Raw genomic sequence first — 18,721 nt, forward strand, 5'->3', positions numbered from 1 at the left:
AATCAAATTCTGGAATTAAAGATCATATCTCGGTTTCTCACCTTAGATAAACTCCTGTTAGGTTTCTAACAGGAATTTATTTTTGGCTCACCTACCCTCTCTCCCTGCCTTTGGCTGTAATAATCCTAGTGCTGGCTCAAATCCAAACTCTTGGATGTCTAGACTCTAATTTAATTCACAGTTGGTTGGAAAATAGGGTCCATAAGCCTAGGATCATTTTTTTTTTTTTCTGAAAAGGGAACTATAATTGTCTGCTGTGGTATATGAGGATTGGTGTGGGAGGGAGGCGAGAACAGCATTTGTGAGAAAAGTACAGGTGGCATTGATGTCAACATGAGCGGTTGTTTCACTGTAGCTGCCACAAAACAGCATGTGGTCTGCAGCTACATTAATAAAGATACTGTTTCTAGAATAGGGAGGTGCTGTACACTGGTCATTCATTTAGCCAATATTTGTTGAGTGCTGGCTGTATGAAATGCTAGTTTTACATCTGGAAACTAAAAACAGGCAAAAATTGCTGGCCTTGAGGGGCACATGTTTTAGTGGGAAAACACAGACTATGTACTATAAGCAGAGTAAATAAGGAAAGTGTTTCTGTCAAAAGGTGCTGAGGGGTGTGAGGCAGGTGATCCAGATTGTGGGTGTGTGGGGACAGGGAAGATGGCTGTTTTACTAGGGTGGTCTATGGTCTCACTGGGAATGTGACCTTAGAGAAAAGATGAATTATCTATGAGGACGTCTGGGGCAGGTTCTTTCCAGGCAGGGGAACCCCCAGTGCAAAGGCACCAGAACAGGAGCACATCTGGGTTGTGGGAGGAGTTGAGGGGGCTCAGATAGCTGCAGCAGTCATTGATATAAGGTCAGAGATTTGGGGAGATCATGTAGGCTTGAGGATACTGGAAGGGTTCTGACTGCTCTGAGTGAGATGGGGGAGACACAAACAGCTGTCAGCAGAGTAGAGACTTGGTACATCTTTTAAAAGGATCACCCTGGCTGCTATGCTGAGAACAGAATTGAGAGATGAGGGGTGAGTGAGAAAGTGGGAAAACTGTAGGAAACTAGTGCAGTATTTCAGATTAGAGACTCTGGTTGCTTTGCCTGGGGTGTGAGCAGAGAAAAGAGTGGGAAGTGATTGGATTTCAGACACATTCTCAATATGGACTTCACAGTACTTCCTAATAGATTAAGTCTGGGGTATGAAAAAGAGGAGTCAAAGAGGAACCCCAAAATTTCAGACTGTGCAAGTAGAAAAATGAAGTTGTTGTCAGCACAGATGGGGAAAATTCTGAAAGGGGCATATTTGAGGAGGGGGCACTATAGGCATTCAATTTAGGAAATGTTGAATCTCAGCTGTCAGACATTCAAGTGAGGTTGTTGTGTTGGCAGATGGATATGCAAGTTGGAAATGTAAGAGAAATGTCTGGGCTGGGAAAATAGATTTAGGAGTTAATGCCATATTAATGATATTTAAAGCATAGAGCATGCATGAGTCGCCAAGGGAAAGATGGCTATAGAAGAGAAAAAGGACATGGACTGAACCCTGGACCTTCAGTGCTAAGGGATTTCATCAGAACACACTCCGACAGCAGACTGCACAGTTCTAACACCACATCTAGAAAGTAAGTAAATCTGAGAATCTCAAATTTTAGTGTGCGTAGGAAACACCTGGACAACTTTCTAAGATTCAGGTGGTCTGGAGTTGAGAATGAGATTCTGTGTTTATAAAAAAGTTGAGGCAGACACTGATGGTCTTCAGATCACACTTTTAGTAGCAAGAATGTAGACCAGGATTCCCAGGTGGCTGTGCATCAGCCTCACCTGTGGCTTGTTATTCCTGGGATCCATGTTCCACTTCTGAGATGGTGGGTATGGGGAAAGGCCTGAGTATGTTTGTAACAAATCTACAAGGAATCCTGGTGATCAGCCAGATTGGGAACCACTGAGGTCAGTGATCAACAGTGCCTAGGGTGGGAAAGGGTCTTAAGTCCACATTTAAATGCTATTTTTTCTAATTTAAACATAAAGGACTTCTACCTGTCTATCTGTCTATCATCTATCTTCATTAGGTTGGTGTTTATTTTATTTTGGGAAGGTCTGTGAGAATAGGCTTAAAGCTACATAGCTAGAAGCAGCATCTATAATCCCATCCTAGGTGGAGTCTCACATAGGAATCACTGCCCCTGATGCTGGGCACAGATGTCACTGTTCATACCAATGACACTCTAAAGCTAGACACGACCTTGCAGATAGAACTGCTATCACGACTGCTCCTGGCAACTGGACATTTCTGCTGCAACTCACACCACACTTACTAAAATGTGTGCACAGTACCAGCTTGTGTCACCAGGCTGAGTCAGAATCCAGCAAGTGGTTATCTGCCTGGTGGAACCTAAGCCTCATCCCATATCCAGCTGCCAGAATATTTGGAAAAGTGAGTTTTTCTTTTGTGGAAGAAGTTGGTGTCTGCTCCCTACAATGACTCTTTAAGTATGAAATTCTTTAAGTATGAAATCATACTCTTTAAGTATGAAATTCTCCCTAACATGGAGAGGGTTCAGGTGCTGGGACACAGGAAGATAGAGTGGAAAAAGAATGAAAAAAAAAGTCAATTCCTAGAGCAGTAATCTGAGACTAGAACCTTATCTGGTATATCATAGACACTTGGGTTTTGCTGAATGACTCAGTGACTAATTAATTACATCTTTCAATTTATTTCCTTGATAGTCTGTTATGAAGTACAACTTTTTCCTGATCAGTTTATACTCAGATAAGTAGAGTGGCACTGTGGGATGGTGAAATGATTGCTCAAAACTTATCTCTTGTTAGGATTTTTTAAAATCTAGATGTCTAAGACTTCAGAGGACCTGTGTATACACTAAGATTTTATACTAATATTTATATTTCTTTGTATATGCACATATTTTCTGGAAAGAATATCTGTGACATTTATGTTTTTGTAACCCTATTTTAGGAAACCCTCTCTCAAACCACATTTTCCCTCTGCTCTCATACCACAACAATCATCAACACAGAAGACTTCTGTGACCAAAGGTGTGGGGGTTTTTCCCCACACACCAAGCAGTGGACACAGCTGGGTATCCTCCAGTTCAATGTCAACACTGTCTACCTGGAGATAGCATCATATCCCACAGATTGGGGGCTTATCCCCAAGACTACTCCACATCAGACACCAATCGCAGAAGTTCCCACCACCCACTCTGGGCTTCACTAATTTGCTGGAGTAGCTCACAGAATTCAGGGAAACATTTATGTTTACTAGTTTATTATAAAGGATATTACAAAGGATACAGATGAAAATACGTGTAGGGTGAGGTATCAGGGAAGGAGCATGGAGCTTCCATGCCCTTCCTGGGCACACCAACCTCCAAAAACCTCCACTTGTTCAGCTACCTGGAAGCTCCCTGAACCCAGTTCTCCTGGGTTTTTATGGAAGCTTCGTGACACCAGCATTCCTTCTCCCAATGTATAGTGTGGGACCCTCTCCAGAGAGGGTCTTAAGACCCATAATCAGAAAGGCAGAAGATTAGAGTCCTGCCTTGGGGCAGGTGAAATGAGGCCAGAAGAGAGATTCTAATTCCTGAGGCCTGCCGAGGCCAAACACACCCAATATTATTTAAAAAGACCGAAACAAGGGAATATAGGAGCTAGGAACCAGGAACTGTGGCCAAAAACCAATCTATAACACCACATACCCCCACTGTCTTAGTCCACTCAGGCTGCTATAACAGAATACCTTAGACTGGGTGGCTTATAAACAACATAAATGTATTTCTCACAGTTATGGAGGCTGGTAAGTCCAAGAGCAAGGTGTTGGTTAATTTCCTGTCTGATGAAGGCCCCTTTCCTGTTTCATAAACGTATATCTTCTCCAAGTGGCCTCACATGGCAGAAAGGTGAAGAGAACTGCCTGGGGTCTTTCTGATAAAGGCAGTGATCCCATTCATGGGGGCTCTGCATTCATAACCTAATCACCTCCAAAAGGCCCCACCTCTAAGTATCATCACACTGGGAATTAAGTTTTAAACATAGGAATTTGGGTGGGGGATTGGAGACACAAACATTCAGTCTAGAGCATCCATAAAAGTCTAAAAAATTATCCAAAGTTTGTCACCATGCTACTCAAACTCTGATCTATGAATAGCTGATATCAAACCATTTCTTCACAAACTCTCCCAAAAAGGAGAAAGGAACACCGCCCAACATATTCTATAAGGTATGTTCTATAAGGCTGGTACCAAAAGCAGACAAAACAATCACAAAAAAACTACAGATCGCTATTCATGAATATAGATGTGAAAATCTTCAAGAAAATACTAGCAAACAACCCAGCAATGTACAAAAATAATTATACACCATGACAAAGTGAGATTTATCCTAGGAATGCAAGATGGGTTTAATATCCAAAAATCAATGAATGTAATATATTATATCAATAGAATAAAAACCTACAATTATCTCAATAGATGCAGAAAAAGGTTTTGACCAAATTTGATACTCTTTCATAATAGAAACAGTCAACAGGTGGGCACATTGGCATGTGTCTATAGTCCCAGCTACTCAAGGAGACTGAGGAAAGAGAATCACTTGAGGCCAGAAGTTCGAGGGCATCTTGGGCGATGTGTTGAGACCATGTTACTTTAAAAAAAAAAAAAAAGTCAACAAACTGGGAATTGAAAGGAACTTTCTCAGCTGGATAAAGGGCATCTATAAAAAAGCTACAGCTAACATCATACTCGTATTAGTCCATTTATGCATTGCTTTAAAGAAATACATGAAACTGGATAATTTATAAAGAAAAGAGGTTTAATTGGCTAAAGGTTCTGCAGGCTATACAGGTTTCTGCTCCTGGGGAGGCCTCAGGAAACACAATAATGGTGGAAGGTGAACGGGAAGCTAGTACATCTTACATGGCTGAAGCAGGAAGAAGAGAGAAGGGGGAGGTGGCACACATGTTTAAAAAGCCAAATCTCACTACAAAATCTCAATGAAAATTCACTATCATGAGAACAGCAAGGGGGAAGTCCACCCCCATGACCCAATCACCTCCCACCACACCCTTCCTCCAACACTGGGGACTACAATTTGACATAAGATTTGGGCGGGTACACAAATCCAAACCACATCAATATTTAATGGTGAAAGACTGGTTGTTTTCCTCCTAAGATCAGCAATTAAAACAAGAATATCCACTCCCACTATGTCTATTCAACATTACCGAAGGTTCTAGCTAAGATAATTAGACAAGAAAAAAGCAATAAAGTATATTCAGATTGGAAAGAAAGAAGTGAAACTATATTCACAGATGACATGATCTTTTATATAAAAAAATGCTAATCCATTAAAGAGCTATTAGAACTACTAACTTCAGCAAGGATAAAGGATATAACACCAGTATACAAAAATCAATTGTATTTCTAAACCCTTGCAATGACAAATCCAGAAATGAAATTAAGAAAACAATTCCATTTGTAATAGCTTTAAAGGAACAAAATACTTAGAAGCAAATTTAACAAAATAAGTGCAACTCAAACATCAATGAAAGAAATTAAAAATCTAAATAAATGGGGTAAAGTTCATGGATTAGATTTAATATAACTCAATGATTATATTTCCAAACTGATAGATTCAGCACAATCCCTATCAGATTCCTAAATGACTTCTTCGTAGAAATTTGCAAACTAATTGTAAATTTATAAAGAAATTAAAGGGACGCAGACTATGCAAACAATCTTGAAAAAAAGAACAAAGGGCCAGGCACAGTGGCTCATGCCTGTAATCAATCGCAGCACTTTGGGAGGCCGAGGCAGGAGGATTGCTTGAGGCCAGAAGTTCAAGACCAGCCTGGGCAACACAGCAAGATCCTGTCTCTACAAAAAATAAAAATTAGCGGGGCATGGTGGTACACACCTGTCATCCCAGCTACTTGGGAGGCTGAGGCAGGGGGATTGCTTTAGCCTAGAAGGTTGAGGCTGCAGTGAGCCATGATTATGCCACTGCACTACAGTGTGGGTTACAGGGTAAGAAACTGTCTCTAAAAAATAAAAAGAAGGAAGAAAAGAACAAAGTAGAACTCATTCTTTCCAGTTTCAAAACATCGCATAAAGTAATGGTAATCAAGACAGTGTGGTACTTGCATAACATAGACATAGATCAATAGAATAGAACTGAAATTCAGAAATAAAACCACGTGTCTACGGTCAACTGATTTTCAGCAAGGGTGCTGAGCACATCCAATGGGGGAAAGCACAGTCTTTTCAACAAATGGTACTGGGGAAACTTGATAGCCACATACAAAATGATGGAGTGGACCTTATGGTGGTTGAAGTGTGTACTCCGAAAGGTTTGTCTAAGACCTGACCACCAGTACCTGTGAACGTGAACTTATTTAGAAATGGTGTCTTTGTATATGAAATTAAGTTCAGGTTCCCAAGAAAAGATCATCCTGGATTTAGGGTGGGACCTAAATCGAATGACTGGTGTCTTAATAAAAGAGAAGGAGATATGACATAAACAGAGAAGAGACACAGGCAAGAATGCCATGTGAAGATGAAGGCAAAGATTTCAGTGATGTATCTCCAAGCCAATGGAGCAACAACTACCAACAGCTACCAGAAGTTAGGAAAGTATCATGGAATGAACTTTCCCCCAGAGTCTCCAGAAGAAACTAATCCTGCCAACACCTGGATTTCAAACTTCTGGCCTCCAGAACTGTGACAGAATACATGTTTGCTGTTTTAAGCCATCAAATCTTGGCAATGTGTTACACAAGGTCTAAGAAACTAATACAGGCCTTTACTTCACACTATATACAAAAATAAGCTCAAAATGGAAGAAAGACCTAAATGTTAGTGGTGAAATTACAAAATTCTTGGAGGAAAACCTAGGCGATAAATCTTTATGAACTGGCCGGGTGCGGTGGCTCATGCCTATAATCCCAGCACTTTGGGAGGCCGAGGCAGGTGGATCACAAGGTCAGGAGTTTGAGACCAGCCTGACCAACATGGTGAAACTCCGTCTCTACTAAAAATATAAAAATTAGCCGGGTGTGGTGGTGCACACCTATAATCCCAGCTACTCAGAAGGCTGAGGCAGGAGAATGGCTTGAACCCAGGAGGCAGAGGTTGCAGTGAGCCGAGATCACGCCACTCCACTCCAGCCTGGGCAACAGAGTGAGACTCCGTCTCAAATATATATATACACACACACACATATATATAATGTGTGTGTGTGTATATATATATATTTATGAACTCAGGTTGGACAATGGATTCTTAGATATTATGCCAAAGCACAAACAAAAGATATTAGATAATATTCAGAAAAATTAGATGTCATCAAAATTAAAATGTTTATGCTTCAAAGGACACTATCAAGAAAGTGATCCACAATATATACATATATCAAAACATCACACTGTACCCCATATGTGTATTATTTACTAATTAACAGTAAACACTTAGATCAAAAAATTAAAATAGTTTTAAAAATTAAGAATTTTTTTAAAAGTGAAAAAAACCCGCAGGAAAGGAGAAAAGATTTGCAAATCATACATCTAACAAGAGATGTTTCTAGAATATATAACAATCTCCTACAACTTAATCGCAAAACACACATAATCCCAATTTTAAAATGAGCAAAGGAGGCCGAGCGCAGTGGCTCACGCCTGTAATCTCAGCACTTTGGGAGGCTGAAGTGGGTGGATCACTTGAGGTCAGGAGTTCAAGATCAGCCTCACCAACATGGTAAAACCCTGCCTCCACTAAAAATACAAAAATTAGCTGGGTGTGGTGGCACACACCTGTAGTCCCAGCTACTTGGGAGGCTGGGACACAAGAATCGCTTGAACCCAAGAGACGGAGGTTGCAGTGAGCCAAGATCGCACCACTCCACTCCAGCCTGGATGACAGAGCAAGACTCCGTCTCTAAATAAATAAATAAAAATAGAATGAGCAAAGGATATGAACAGTCATTTCTCTAAAGAAGATATACAAATAGCCAATAAGTTCATAAAAAAGATGATTGACATTATTAGGGAAATGCAATTTAAAACCACAGTGAAGGCTGGGCATGGTGGCTCACACCTGTAATTCCAGCACTTTGGGAGGCCAAGGTGGGTGGATCGCAAGGTCAGGAGTTCCAGACCAGCCTGGCCAACATGGTGAAACCCCATCTCTACTAAAAATAGAAAAAATTAGCTGGGCATGGTGGCAGGTACCTGTAATCCCAGCTACTTGGGAGGCTGAGGCAGGAGAATTGCTTGAACCTGGGAGGCAGAGGTTGCAGTGAGCCGAGACCACACCACTGCACTCCAGCCTGGGCAACAGAGCGAGACTCTGTCTAAAACACACACACACGCACGCACGCACACACACACACACACACACACGAGATACCACTTCCCAGCCAAAGAATGGCTAGAATCAAAACATCAGATAATAAGTATTGTTAAGGATATGCAGGAATGAGAACCCTCAGACACTGCTGGCAGGAATGTGTAATTATGTAGTCACTTTGGAAGGAGTCAGGCTGTGGCTCAACTGATTAAAAATGGAGATACCATACGACTCACCCATTCTTAGGTATATGTCCAAGAGAAATAAAAATGTGTCACACAAAAATTTGTAAATGAACATTCATAGACGCATTATTTGTATTAGCCAAAAGACAGAAACAATCCAGATGTCTATAAACTGATAAATAAACAAATGTGATACATCTATGGAATACAGTATTATTTGGCCATAAAAAGCAATGAAATACTGATAATGCTATAATATAAATGACGCTTGGAAACATTAAGTGAAAGAAACTAGTCACAAAAGACCATATATGATTATATTTACATATGAATTTTCCAAAATAGGCAAATCCATACAGGTAGAACATAGATTAACTCTTGCTTAGGGTTTGGGGTGATGGGGAAGGGGGAATAAGAGAGTAATAGCTATAGGGCATGGGGTTTCTTTTTCAGGCGATGATAATATTCTAAAATTGAATGCAGTGATGGTTGCACATATTTGGGAATATACTTTAAAACTTTGATTGTATACATACTTTATTTTTTCCAGATTTATTGAAGTATAATTGACAAATAAAAATTGTACAGTGTGACTTTTTATTTGTACATAATATTTGCACATATTTATGGGGTACATGTGATATTTTGATACACACATAGTATCTAATAATGAAGTTAGGGTACATAGGATATCCATCACCTCAAGCATTTATTTCTCTGTGTTGGGAACATTACAACTCTTCTAGCTATTTTGAAATACACAATATATTGTTGTTAATTATAGTCACCCTACTGTGCTATCAAACACTAGAACTTATTCCTTCTATCTGACTGTACGTTCGTACCCATTAACCTACCTCTCTTCATCACCCCACACACACACACACACACACACACACACACACACACACACACACCCTTCCCAGCCTCTGGATACTATCTTTCTGCTGTTTACCTCGATTAGATCAACCTTTTAAAGCTCGCACATGAGTGAGAACATGCAATATTTGTCTTTCTGTGCCTGGCTTATTTCATTTAATATCAGAACCTCCAGTTCTGTCCATGTTAGTGGAAATGACAAGATTCCATTCTTTTTATAGCTAAATAGCATTCCATTGTGTATATATGCCATATCTTTTTAATCCATTCATCCATTGATGGACAGTTAGGTTGATTCCCTGTCTTTGCTATTGTAAATAGTACCACAGTAAACATGAGGGTGCCAGTATCCCTTTGATGTATCGATTTCCTTACCTTTGGATAAATACCCAGTGGTGGTATTGCTGGATCACACAGATCTATTTTCAGTTTTCTAAGAAATCTCCATACTGTTTTCCATAGTGGCTGTACTAATTCACCTTCCCACCAACCGTGTATAAGAGTTTGTCTTTATATCCTAGCTACCATTTTTGTCTTTTTAATAATAGCTATTCTAGCTAGGGTAAGATGATATCTTATTGTGGTTTGCTTTAAATTTCCCTGATAATTAGTGATGTTGAGCATCTTTTTCACATACATGTTGGCCATTTGTATTTCTTAAGAAATTTCTATTCAGATCCCTTGACCATTTTTAAGGGGATTTTTTTTTTTTTTACTGTTGAATTGTGTTCCTTGTACACTCTGGATATTAGTCCCCTGTTGGATAATTTGAAAATATTGTTCCCATCTACAGTTGGTCTCTTCACTCTGTTGTTTTCTTTGCTGTGCAGATTTTTAGTTTAATATAGTCCCACCTGCTTACTTTTTTTTGTTGTTGCCTATGCTTTTGATGTCTTAACCATAAAATCTTTGCCTAGACCAATGTTCTTGAGCATTTCCCCTATATTCTCTTTTAGTAGTTTCATAGTTTCGGATCTATCATTTAAGCCTTTAATCCATTTTTGGTTGATTTTTTAATATGGTAAGAGATATGAGCCTAGCTGCAATCTTCTGCATATGGATATCCAGTTTTCCCAGCACCATTTATTGAAAAGGGTGTCCTTTCTTGGTGCCTTTGTTGAAAGTCAGTTGGCTGTAAGTACATGAAATTATTTCTGGGTTCTCTATTCTTTCCATTGGTCTATGTGTCTGTTTTAGGCCAATACCATGATGACTTGGTTTCTACTATAACAGTTACAAAGCTATTACTATAGCTTAACTATTGGATGGGGCTCTTTTGTGGTTCCATATGAATTTTTTTTATTTTTGAGATAGGGTCTCACTTTGTCACCCAGGCTGCAACACAGTGGCGCAATACCAGCTCACTGCAGCCTTAACCTCCTGAAGTTCAAGCGATCCTCCTGCCTCAGCCCCCTAAGTAGCTGGGACTACATGCACATGCCACCACACCCAGCTAATTTTTGTAATTTTTGTAGACGTTTCACCAGGAACAAATAGAAAACTTGAACAGACCAACAATGAGTAATAAGACTGAATCAGTAATTAAAAGTGTCTCAATAAAGAAAAGCCCAGGACCAGATGGCTTTCCTGTCAAATTCTACCATACATACAAAGAAAAATTAATACCAATACTTCTCAAAATATTTTTTAAAAACTGAAGAGGAAGGAATTATTCTTAACTCATTTTATGAAGCCTGCATTACCCTGATACCAAAAGCAGAGAAGAATACAAAAAAAAAGAAAATTACAGGCCAATCTTCCTAGTGAAAATATACACAAAAATCCTGAACAAAATTTTAGCAAACTGAATCCAACAACATATCAAAAATATACCACAATTAATTGGGATTCATCCCAGGGATACAAGAGTGGTTCAACACACACAAATCAACAGACATTAACATTTTTTAATCTTATTTGAAAAGGTGGATAAAACTGAATTTGGAATTGGGAGATTTGTTTTGGGTCCCCACTCTGCCATTTCCAAACTCAGTACTCTATCAGAACTAAGTAACAGGGTGCTTGAGGGCTCAGAAGCTTTTGTCCAGCAGACAAGAAGGAACTGTTATTACACAGCCTTTGACCCTCTAGGGACTCCAGCAACCTCGTACTGAAAGGAGACTCCTTGTCTCCTTCTCTGGGGACCCTTTTGTTCAGAAATAAAACTTTAGTGCTGCAGGTGCCTTGAGGAGACGACATGTGGGTGATCTTTTCTAGAAGGCAGTGGAGTGAAAGTTTTGGGAAAAGTGACAGAAAGAGACACAAATTCTGTACTGGAAGCTCACTGAAAACCAACTAAGTAAACAAATATTTTAGTACCTCAACTGAAATATAAGCATAAACAGAGGTTGACTATGATTGTACCTGGACAAGATGAGTAAAAAGGTAAAGTGGTCTGTTATCAGCTATTTCTGTATTTTGGTCCTGGCTCTGCCTGACACAGTTCTGTCTCCAGCAGTTAACAAATGTCCTTTCTTTCAACAAATATCTATTAAGAGGCTAACATGTGCCAGACTCTACAGAACAGGCTTACAGGCATAATGCCACAAAGGAACAGAAATCTAACAGGCTTCAAGATCAGGCCTGTCAAATAAATGTACCACAATTTATATATCATATATATATCTAGTACACAGGCACCAGAACATAAGATTAAACATGTTAAAGTAATGTTTATCTAAGTATCATTTTTAAAAGAAAAATAAAACAAAAACTGGAAACAACCAAATGACATCAACAGAATACATAATTAAGTTGTGGCATATTCATGTCATGGAAATGAACTACAGTGTCACATATCAACATGGATGAATCCAAAAATAATAATGAGCAAAAGTAGTCAGTCATATACAGTATAATTCTATTTATATAAAGGCTATAAATAAGCAATTGTTAGGGATACACAGACAGTAAAATCTATAAAAGCTAGGTGACAGTTATACAAAATTCAGGATAGTGGTTGCCTCTGGCTGCGGGGGAGAGAGATATGAATGAGAGCATACGAGGCTCCTGGGATGTAGTAATGTTCCATTTCTCAGTCTGAGCAACGGGCACCTGGACATTTATTATTGTTCTTCTAAATATACATTTTCATTTGTGTATTGTATATTCTATTTCACATTAAAAAGAAAAAAGACCAAAAAAAAAAAAACATTAAGTGTGACTCAAGATTTAAGCAGACACAGTGCAAAGAAATGAAAAGGTGGATATAATTTGAGGTAGATGATGGATGCAGGTTTGGACAAACTGAGTTCCTGAAACATAGACTTTTATTCTTAGCCATATTAGGTGTGAAATTGCCCTGAGAGCACCAGTTGCTTTTATGCTAGATTTGGAGGGGAAAGAGGGCAGCTGAACTCAGCAATTTGTGTGTCCAGCACTGAAAACCTTCATGGTAAACAATTACTAATAGGTTATATGTTAGGTTACTTTTCAGTCCCACTCAGCTCAAAGGGCTTGTCATTACCCTACTGATTTGCACTTCTAAGTCTTGTGCCTGTTGCATTCTGATGACCCATTTCTATGCAAAACATAGAATCTAAAGCTGAGACATAGCAATAGAGGACCAGAGAACAGACACAGCAACGAAGTTTCCATGAGGCAAATCAGGAGGGTAGGAATGAGATTTTGATGTGCATCCTGGCCAAATTCCAGAACTAGCAAAGAGAGGTCAGTTCCTAATTCCAATCAAAGCAAATTCAGTCATCTTATTTTCACACAGAAGTGGTCTACATTGATTTTTAAATCTCTTTAAGGGATTAGGGAGCCTCTGAAATGCAAAGGAAACTAAACTGATAGTAATGTAAAATGAACAGTGACCTATCATACCAGCAAACACTGTCAAAAACAGAAAGCTAATGGTGGGACTGGAATCTAGAACACAGAAGTTATTATTTATCCAGTGCTACACTGTGCAACAGGGTAGTCACTTGCCACATGTGGCAATTTAAATTTAAATGAAATTCAATTAAACATTCCATTCCACAGCTGCACCAGCCACATTTTAAATGCCTCAACAGCCACGTGTAGCAAGGGCTACTGTACTGAGGAGCACAGACACAGAACATTTGTATCAGTGGCTGACCTAGCAGTATCCAGGGTAAAGGGTGTTCTGCTAGTAAAGCAAGGTGGGCATCAGAATTATCACAACTTAAGCATAATATTCTTGAGGGCATCTATTTCCATTTATTTGCTTCTCTGCTTACCAACTCTGAACCCCTGCTTTCCCAACTTTCTGGTATCTGGGAAGAAAATAAACTGACTAGAAAACACAAATTTCATTCTGCTTGACAACTGTAATTCTCACTAAATTTATAAATTTGTTTTCTGATTTATCAATGAGTGCCAAAAACATGAGTTTGAGAAAGGCTGAGTTTGATTATCCCCGAGTGGATCCAAGCATTAGGAAGGTCTTGCTTAAGTGGGTGATAGGAAGTGACAAAAAAAGCTGGAAGAAACATGACAGACTATAATACTCCCTTCCCTAACCTTCCTCCTTTTCACCCTGCTCACCTGGGCCAGGTTAGAATCCGTCCTTTGTAAAGCACCCTGTACCTTTCTATTGTAACCTTTACTACATTATCTGTTTATAGAGTGATCTATGCCATTAGTTGAAAATTATTCAAGGGCAGAGACTTCTCTTTATTCACCTTCAGTAACTAACATAATGCCTAGCATGTAGGAGGCTCTCAAAATTAAGTTTCTCATTCAAATAAATTGCACAGAGCAAGTTACACTTTTAGGGGCTGGCTAGTAGTTATCTGATGAAGGTATGACATTAAAGACCATATACTAAACTATAGCAATCTCATCAAAATAACCTTGGAGGGCTGGGAGCAGGGAGAATAAGAGAAGTAGATTAGAATAATTCTTTATTCACCACCATTGCCCAACCCCGGTCTTTCCAAGTGGGGAAACTAACATTTATGAAACAACTAATACATACCTACACTTCACAAAAACAACAGTCCTTCCATAAATGCCATCAAATATTATTGCCATTTTAAAGATGAGGACACTGAACACTAGAAAGGATATGCAACTTGAACAAATGCAAGTCAACTAAAAATAGTTAAGCTAATTTTCAAGTCCAGAACTATCTATCTGTATCTGATACAAATGGGAATATTCACTGAACCCTGGAGAGAACGAGCATTTAAAAAAAAAAAGGGTTCACTTAAGAGATATGATTTTATCATAACAGCATTGAAACTTTAATCTCTTATTTTTCCTATTTGACTTCTTAAAAAGGGTGGCATTGCCAAGAATTTTCTTTGATATGGTTTCACAATTGTATTCACCTTCTCTCCATTCTGAGACTTATCCATAAGAATACTCACTTTAATCCGACTTCTACTGCATGGTTGGAAAAGAGGATATGCAATAACTCTTTCAAACTCCTTTATCTCTTTTACTCTCTCATGCTTCTCATATGTAAGTAGCTGGCTCTGGCTTCTTCTGAAGATTCTCTCCTTGAGTCTTTGTTCTGCAAGTTCTCTCCCTCGAATCATGCGTTCCTGGTGATCCTTAGTCTGCATCTGTTCCCTCTCATTTACCTGCTTTCTTCTCTGTGCGTTCTGGATGCCATGCCCTTCTGGCATAATTTTTGGTAATTTTGTTTCATTGGGGGGTTGTAGTACTTGTCTAAATGATTTGTTCTTAAATTCTCCAGCCTTTCCTGTTTGATGTATGTGCCTTTCTATGTGTTTCATCTCTCTCTCAGGTACCAAACAGTACTGTTTTAGTCCTTCTACGCTTTGGGTTGTTTTCTCCTCCATTTTTTTCTTGATTTCATTGCCTGTCTCTTCTTTCATCATTTCCACTATTATTTTATTATAATAAGACTCTGCTTTGGCAAGCCAGTAGTCAAGAGAAACAGCTTGTCCCTACAGAGTATTTCACACTCCTCCTGATATTTCTGAATTATCAACTGTCTTGCTGCTGTTGTATGCACACCACCTAGATTCTGTCAAAGTGAAGTCAGAAATTTATAATGTGATCATCTTTTTCCTTTGAACACATTTAAACAGGAGCCAAGCCCACCCTCCCAAATGACACCAGGAAAAGCTACATGCTTTTTAGCTTAGTTGTTATTTTATTCCCATCACTCCCAGGTGAGCCTGGGAGCTCTGAAAGTATTAAGTACTCACCACCACAAATCAGTAACTAGGTTTAAAAATGTATGGTGTTGGAAGTTTCCAAAAATGATACTTTGTCTTGCAACTGTGGATATAGCTGGGTAACATTTGCCAGTGTAGACATACTACCTGAATGTGTCACTTGGGCAGAAGGATTTTAAACCTAAGATTCCTTGTCTGTGTAGTTCCAAACTGTATGATGTGAAGATAATTTACTTACCAAGATCTTTTTTTCCAGTGGAGACTGCTGACCTGCAGCAATCCTAGGATCTTTAGATGATGTACCCCAGGCCAATCTGGAAGATAAAAAAGCCAAGGTAGATTCAAATGTAGGAGGTGTCAGAACAAATCTGCTAATAGGGAGGACTACAGCAGGGCCACTTCCCCTATGGGAAACCACTGTATTCCTATGGTAGAAAATAATGAATGCTCTTTTAATACGAGGATCTTTCCTTTCATATGAACAAGCATACTTTTCCTGTGGACTCAGCGTGAACCACTGTGAATCTTGTATTGGGGATTGTGAGTGGGAAGAGACATGCTCCTTGGTGAGGTGTTGTCCAAGTACATCTATGTCAGTCTGCTCAGTCCTCAAGCTTCCTTTGTGTTCTGAGACGATTGTAGGTTCTAGTTTTCTAGACGATTCTAGGTTTCTAGTTTTCTCTTCCTGCAGTTTCTTGATCCGGGCCCTCTCTGACTCTATCAGCACATACAGCATTTCTGCCCTCTAATCCTTTGTTCTGAAATTCTGTTCTTATTTGACTGCTCAGCCCTCTGCTTGCCTGACTAACAATGCCAATCATCCTTCACTCTAAATCCATTATGAGACTATTCCCTGTTGAACCCCTCAGGATGGCAATTTGTGGTTACTCTGGGTTTATTTATAGAGGAGGCTGATGGCAACACAAATGAAAACTATCAACTTTTATGTGTCATCCCTGGTCTAGCCTGAGTTTACTGTGATGTCGTATTTAAGCCACTGAGGATGCCTGGCATTTCCTCTGTATGCCTTTTATACCATTTACAGTTCAAAGGATGGTCTTTACAGTCTGACAGAGCTAGATCTGAAATCTAATTCTACCACTTCCTAGGTGTGTGACTCAGGGCAAGTAACTTCTGTCAGCTTTCTCATCTATAAAATGGAGATGTAAGACAAAAATCTGCCTCTCAGGGTTATAAAGAACAAATATGAATTAGATGTAAACAGCTTGGTAAGTTCTCAATAAATTCTATCTATCTGTCCTTCACAGGTCAAGCTCCTGATTATAAAGTCTTTCCAGTCTACTCTGTCAGTGATCTTCCCTTCCTCTAAATACTTGACATATTTTAATTCTACAACTCATTTGAAAATTAATCGTGGTTTACACTGTGATATCTGTATTCACATATCACTTTTAACATTTTGATGCTGAAATTTAGGCTCATAAGGAATGAAAACTGTAATTTATATCTACAAATATGATGCCTCTATATTGTTGGAAAGGATCTGATATCAAATATTTGGTCTCACTGACCTCTTAGGAACATTCTTATTTGTCTACGTAAGCTTATTTTGAGATTGTAAACGTATGATCATCTTACTTTTACTTCTCTGTACATGGCTTCTAGCACAATACTTAACATTAGAGTCTGTGATCCCAAGTTCTCAAAATTAATGATTTGCTGATTGCTGATGATCCTTGACACATAATATCTGAGCGTCTTTTTAAATATCTGCCATAACATTGTATCTATTTTTATTAAACCATTTCCCAGTCTTCCTTGAAGTTTACAGATATGTTTGCTTTATATGCATGTTCTGGGCTCTCACATTTTGTACCCACTAGCACAGTTTTATTATATTCTAATTATTCATTCATGTTCCTTGAGGTCAGAGAACACAGATTTCAACTTTGCAGGCTCAGCCTCAGCTCAAAACCTGGCATAGTTGCTCAATAAATACTTTACTGATTAGACTGTGAGCTTTTGTTGGGAAAAGGATATGCCTTTTAATGCTTTGTTCCTTTACTGCAATTCACAGGGGATGTTGGCTGTTTTTCAAATTAAAAACAGAAAACTGAGGAGGGTAGAATTTCAAGTTCCATTTTCAAAGGAGACACACAGATAAGTGAGAATAAAAACTGTCTACAACAATCAGCTCAACAACACGTCTCCCTTTGTAAGACAGAATAACAAGCAATTTCACAGTTAAGTGATAGGGCTTGTCACTCTTCAGCAGTTTGCTGAGTTTTAACCCTTTCACTATGGCGTTCTCTCCATTATTACAGAGAAAGGCAGATGGGAGCCTCTCCCAGCGAAAAGACTACAGCTTGTGTCCTTCACAGGAGAAAACAGTGATGGCTCCAGAACTTTTATATGAAGGAACTTAGCACAGCTATCAGAGTGGATGGTGGTGGGAGGGCTAGCAGGAAACTAGTAAACAACTACAAGCTGCCCCTTCAGGGAAAGTTTCTACTTGGAATATAAGTTACAGATTAATGAAAATAGAAAGATTTCCCAAAGATACTTATTCTCATGTTTTATAAAAGATCAGGGAAATGTCAGCTGTCCACTTAACGGATGACGATAATGAATTAAGAGTTCGATAGGCGGCAGGCACAACTAAAAGCCAAACTCGACCTAAGTCTTATGAAATCCCACTTAATGAGCTTTCTTGACTACTGCTAGCCTCACTTATCTGGCAGGAGTCGAAGGAGAGGCAGCCCCAAGCTCTTCTGTTCCACCACCTCCAAAGTCCTGAACCCCTTCTCAAGTGTCCCACTTCATCCCTGCTTCCTTTCGTCCCGTGGGACTAAGCATTCCTCCTGCCTTCACTCTCACCACTTGCTGTCCCTCAAAAAGCCGACTCACCCCTTTCCAAGCGCAGTGAACCGTCCGCAAAGCACGAGGCCGGTTGCCAGCTGCAGAAAGCCCACGCTCGCCAGCGGGACCCAAGGAACGCTAGAACTATACGTCCCAGAACACGTAGCTTTGTTTTTAACTACGGTGCAGCCGCAAGAGGGAAATACCGGCTCAGGACCCAGGGGAGTTGTAGTTCTCTAATCCAAAGAAATCATTATTTGGCAACGTACGGTTTTCAGGGGGATATACCCCGCGACTGCGTTCCTGTAGGATGTGAGACAAAGAGAATAAATCTCCCAGGATTGGGTGCTGGTGGGAAAATTTG

General features: G+C 39.4%; 1 protein-coding gene across 50 annotated transcripts in view; it reads right to left on the reverse strand.

Annotated features, from left to right (window-relative positions):
* Window positions 1-18,721, reverse strand: part of LOC104006775 (uncharacterized) — a 123,070-nt gene that overhangs the window by 98,411 nt on the left and 5,938 nt on the right. For 34 of the 50 annotated variants that reach the window (XR_010157650.1, XR_010157630.1, XR_010157625.1 and 31 more), the window contains exons 2-3: window positions 18,406-18,660; window positions 15,776-15,851 (exon numbers count right to left, since the gene is read on the reverse strand). The gene's annotated coding sequence lies outside the window, so the exon portion shown is untranslated. Of the gene's footprint in view, window positions 1-14,757; window positions 15,384-15,775; window positions 15,852-16,028; window positions 18,661-18,721 lie in introns of those variants that run through there. The other 16 variants (XR_010157627.1, XR_010157622.1, XR_002944367.3 and 13 more) reach the window with 4 other exon arrangements.

The sequence above is a fragment of the Pan troglodytes genome, chromosome 5 (genome assembly GCF_028858775.2).
Source record: "Pan troglodytes isolate AG18354 chromosome 5, NHGRI_mPanTro3-v2.0_pri, whole genome shotgun sequence".
Lineage (NCBI taxonomy): Eukaryota > Metazoa > Chordata > Mammalia > Primates > Hominidae > Pan > Pan troglodytes.